Raw genomic sequence first — 5,519 nt, 5'->3', positions numbered from 1 at the left:
GGGGGGGGGGTCTTTCTTGCTTCCTTCCCCTCCCTTGTTGGGTCCACCTCGGTTCAGTCACTGGTCCGTGCACCCCCTCTTTCACCCCTGCAGTAGCATTGGCTGATGGAGCTGGGCACGGGGGCAGAAGGATGAGCGAGTCAGGGTCCTGCCCTCTCAGGAACCCCCAGCCCACACCCCAAACAGTGATCATTCCTTAAGACAGAAGCTGCACTTGGGAGGAGGGAGGCAGGGCAGGGGAGAGGGGACGTATTCCAACGGGCACAGTGGGACAGGGAGGGGAGGTGAGTGGGGACCTCAGGGGGGCTTCCCAGAGGAGGTGGCATTGAAGATGCGTTCTGAAGATGTGAAGAATGGAGAGTGAAGGGGGGTCTGCCGGACAGGACCGCCAGCAGCAGGGGTGCTTCAGGCAGAGGTACCAGGACAGGCGTCAGTGCACGAGTGAGTTTTGCGCATTTTACCGGAGGGGCCTTGAATGGCACTGTAAGGCGTTCCCTGTTGGTGGAGGGGGGTCCGTGGGTCAGAGGGATGGTTTTGTCAGAGCAAGGGGCCTCTGGGGGCTGGCAGGGGAGGGGGCGAGGAGGTGCCGGCGGGCCCTGAGATCTCCGGTGGAGGCCCCGGCCCTAGTGAGTCTCCAGAACTCTCCTGAGGGAGCCAAACGGCTTCGGCTTGGGCAGGCCCCGCACCTCGGCCTGGCCTCCCCACCCCCACTGCTCACTCTGAGCTAGCGGCCTTTGGCTGGGCTGAAAGCGGACACTGGCCAGCCTGCGGGGCCCCTGGGGAAGGCCGAGGAGCTGGGAGCCGTTGCCCCGGACCTCTGGCTCCTCTTGTCCTGGAGGCCACTGAGCCAGGCTCTATAAATAGTCCGGGAAGGGGGAGGGGAGCGGGCTGAGCAGGGCTGGAGGGGCCAGGCCTTCGGGTGGGAGGTGTGGAGGGGGTGGGGAGAAGGCAGGAGGAGCCCAGAGCTGGAGGCCCAGCTCTGCCCCCAAATGACAACAGCTGGGCCTCTGCCTCACGGGGTCCCCTGGGCCGGAGCGGCCAGGGTCAGCAGGGCAGAGTGAGTGCCCGCTCAGAGACTCGTGTTATAAAAGGGAGGGGCCTTCCTGGGCGGGTGTCTGGAGGCCTGAGGGTCGGGACAGGAGCTGGGAGGGCTCCAGGGTGCTCTGCCCTAGACACCACTTCCCCAGGGACCCAGGGGCCCAGCACAAACAATGGGGGGGGGGCGATGCTGGCTCTTCCCAGACCTCAGTGTCCCCTCTTGGGGCCGCAGTCCCCAGAGTGCGGGCAGGGAGCTAGGGTGAGCCGAGGAGGCCTCTCCAGGCCGTGCGACCGGGGCTCAGGGGCTGCTACTCCTGGAGATAGAAAATGTGAGCCCGACTACCTTCTCTGGGTTGGGGGGAGGGGGGAGACAGCTGTCTCCACTGCATGCCCCGCACAGCCCCTGCCTCCGTGGGCAGGACCGCAAGCCCCTCCACGCCGGGGCGGATGTGCTTTGTGCTCTGGGCCCCGTGCCCCAGCAGAGGCCCGTGGGAGGGGACCCAGAGGCCCAGCACGGTCCCGGAGGCGGGAAGCGCTGCTCAGTGTGGCTGCCTCCCCAAACCAGGGCACCTCTGGCATTTCGTGCGCTGGGGTCTTCAGAGTGGCCCCCGACCCCCGGGATCTGCACCTTGTAGAGACCGACTTTCAGGGGCATGGGACACGTATGATGAAGCTCACACAACCACACACATCTGATTAGGTAAGCTTGTGTAGACACAGGACGGACACGCAAGGATATGCACGTGTGCATTAGCGGCCGAGGACCCATCCCAGTGTCAACGTCGGCACATGTTCTGTAGGCACACACACACGTGTGTGCATAAACGTATGCTCACCACCCATGAGCGAATGCGCAAGAATCCCTCCTGCAGACACGGTACCGTGAATGAACACGTGCCCTGCACACACGTGTCCCTGCAGGCACGTGCGCAGATACAACAGACTCCGCCGTGCCCACACCTCTCGTCTCCACAGACACACCCAACCTGTACGTGCGAGCTTGGTGCGTGCACAGACCCGCCCTCAGATGTATGGGGGTTAGGATGGGCATCGCACACTTCTGTGTGGCTGGCAGAGCGTCCCCTAGGAAGGAGGGATAAAGTTTGAGGTTTGGTCGGAGTGACCCGGGGACAGGGGTCCCTTCCCAGCCTCCCAGGGGCCACCGGGCTCCAGGATCAGCCCCCACCGCTGCAGCTTCCAGCAGGCAGAGCCCCATGCGCCCCCTCCGGGGTCCTTGCTGGAGACAAGACCCCAAGGCCTGCCCACCTGGGACTTCTGTTCCTGCACAGCGTCTACCAGGGTCCCACCTCCCTGCTCGGCTCCGGGGTCCGACAACCAGGCAGGACGAGGGAAACAGAAGCCCCGTGTTGCCACCCCTGTGGGTCTCTTACAAGGCAGTGGTTTCCAGGCCGGAGGCTGCCTTCAGGATTTGGGATGAGATGTTTGCCAGGGGTCCCAGGCCTGGAGTGGGTTCTTGTTAGCTGGTTCCCATTGGGAGCCTGCAGCTGTGGACCCACTTTCACACCCTCCCTGGTCACAAGGCTGGATGGCCAGGCCGGTTAGCCGCCCTGTGAGCTGAGGGCTGCAGGCAGGGTGTGCAGGGCCGATCAGGTCTGGCCTGGCCTGTGACCCTCTAACCTGAGCCATTCCGGGCAGAGGGGCTTGGAGGGATCCCTAGTGCAAAGGCTGATGTGACCCAGCACGTGGGCCGTGGGCCGCACCTGTAAGTCCCCAGGACTCGCCATTCCCTCCCACACACCCTCTCTGTGACCCATCCTACCCCGCAGGCACCCAGCCAGCAAGGGAGCCACCCTCGCCCCTCTTCCCTCCCTTTGCCCATGGTCCGTCCACCTAGCATCATCCCTCCTGGCCCTGCTGGCTCACCAGCAAGCCCTCTTTGCCCCGGCGTTCAGTCACCCAGGGTTTCCCGAGCACTTTCCAAGGCCAGTTGCTGATCCCAGTGGAGATGGGTGGAGACAGAGAGACCCTGCTCTCTGAGTACATGTGCACGTGGTAGCCCCAGGAGTAGTGGGGAGCTGCCCACCCTTGGCTGGATGTGGCTGTTGCCCAGGGAGTTGTGTTGGGACCAGCACGCTGGGACAAGTATCAGATCCGGGGACAGGGCCCTGGTTCCAGTCCTGTCTTTGCATTGACTTGCTGTGTGGCCCGGGGCCAGTCCTTCTTCCTCTCGGGGCTTCAGTTTCCCCATCTCAGCTCCGTGACCGACTTCCCTGGCTTCATGGTTTTGGCCCGGCAAGGATGTGATTTTGAGAAGTGACGGGCAGCGGGGCTGGGATGGGCCGTCCCACGTCCTGCTTCTGGCCTAGGAAAAGAGCAGATCAAGGGCCCAGCCCTCAGTGCAGGGCTCAGAGCCAGGTGAGGGGGAGCCGGAAGCACCAGATCCCCCGGGACCGGGTGGGAGGTCAGCCTCACCAGCTTGCTGACATCAGGGCCCGTGAATGTGGAGGGAGTTCAGCCCCATTCATTAGGCAGCGCTGGCCTCCCTCACGGCCTGGTACAGGGTGGGGGCTGAGCTGGGGGGCGGGGCTGGAGCCCAGCGGCGCCCCTCCCCCCCAGGCTGTCTTAGAGCCCGCTTTCGTCCCACCCCTCCACCCCAGAATCACCCCTTCCCCCCCTCCCTGCCCCTGCGCCCTCTTCTTTCGCGCTCCTGGTGTATCTCTCCTCTGCTAGGCTCATCTCCAGCTACCCACTCTGTGGTCTGACTGCTGAGGGAGAGGAGCCAAGGGGGAAGGCCTGATTCTTGTACTGTCTGCCTTCCCAGAACCCACAGTGCCTTCCATCTCTGCCCTCGACAGAGGCCCCACTTCGGCGGCAGACGGAGCCCTGTCCCGCCTGCGGTGGTTCCTCCGAATGTTCTGGTGGATGGGGACAGAGCAGATAACACACCCGAGGTGGGAGCGGGATGGTTCTCTGCCGTCTACTGTCTCCTCCTCCTGTAGGGTTTCAGCCCCAGACACCTGGCCAGCCTGCCTGCTGGAGGATGGCCGGGAAGGCTGGACCCCTCCCCGTGCCCGCCCCCACGATGCTGCCAGGGGAGGTCATGCCCAGGTGTACTGTGGCTGTGGGGCCAGGGGTCAGACTGCCTAATGCCTCCGAGGCCTTCCCACACGGCTCTTCCGTGGGTCCTGCAGAAGAATAGAATGGGCTTTTCTGGCTGAGACGGGGTCTCTGATCTCCAGGCTCCCGTGGTCAGACCTGCAGGGGCCAGTGTCTCTCCCAGCCTCTGTCAAAGGTTCTACCCGGAGAAAGAATGCAGGGAGTGGTTTGGCTCACTCTGTGCCGACGGCTTCTTGGAACACACACTCACACACACTCACACACACTCACACACACATGCAACACGCACGCCTTTTGGCATTGACTTTCTCATGAAATAATTGCTGGAAGGCTCCTTGGATTAGGTAACCCAGCGTTCCTTCCTGTCCCCACGGTGGAGGGGAGCACGGGGAGGGATGGGTGGGGGAGGGATTGGCTCTCAGCATCTGAGCATCTGGGCAGTGTGGACCAGTCCAGGAGGTCTGTGGCTCCAGATTTGTCTGAATGCCTAACACGACAGAAACAAGCCCTTCAGACCTCGTGCTCCTGAGGTCATCCGGTTGTGCCTGCCCAGGCACTGGGCCTCCTTCAGGTGGGCCTGGCCTGCTAAGGAGAAGCCTAGTCAGGAAAAATTTCTGTGCAAAAGGTGGGATGTTCCCATTTTTAAACAGTAAAAAAAAAGTTTTTAATGTTTATTCTTGGGGGGGAGGGGCAGAGAGAGGGAGACACAGAATCTGAGGCGGACTCCAGACACTCTACGCTGTCAGCACAGAGCCCAAAGCGGGGCTTGAACTCCCGGACCGAGATCATGACCTGAGCCAAAGTCGGATGCTTCAGCGACTGAGCGGCGACCCCGCCCCGGGCGCTCCTCCCATTCTCCATTTAAGTCAGTTTACAGTTTACAACTACAGGAGAGTATCTTTGCCCATCATCCTGTCCTCCTTAAGCCACAATTGTTTTCATTCTTCCCTTTCTTGTGATGGGAGGGGGGCAGGGGCCGGACAGTTCTGGGGACTGCTCCCCCCCTCAGGTCTCCCCGACCGGTGGGGGAGTTCCCACCCCCACCGGGACTGGGCCCTGCGGGGGAGAGCCCGGCGACCCACAGCCCGCGTCAGTGGTCTCCGGGGTAAAGTCCCCTCGGGGGCCGCAGCCTCTCTCCAGGCCGCACGTCGCTCCTCTGGGGCGGGGTCAGGGGGCTCTCGGACCCGGCGCTCCCCCTGCGGCCCCGCCCCACCGGGCAGCAGAGCCCCGCTCTCCCCCTACGGCGACTCGGCGCCCCTCCCCCCACCCGAGGCCCCGCCCCTCTCGGCGCCCGCCCCTCCCGCCGCCCGAGGCCCCGCCCCCGAGGCCCCGCCCCCGCGCGGCGCCCAGTCGCGGGGCTCGCGGGCCCGCCCCCGCCCTGTGCCCGCCCCTCCCGCCGCCAG

The sequence above is a fragment of the Panthera uncia genome, chromosome E1 (genome assembly GCF_023721935.1).
Source record: "Panthera uncia isolate 11264 chromosome E1, Puncia_PCG_1.0, whole genome shotgun sequence".
NCBI classification, from domain to species: domain Eukaryota; kingdom Metazoa; phylum Chordata; class Mammalia; order Carnivora; family Felidae; genus Panthera; species Panthera uncia.
This window is presented reverse-complemented; position numbering follows the sequence as displayed.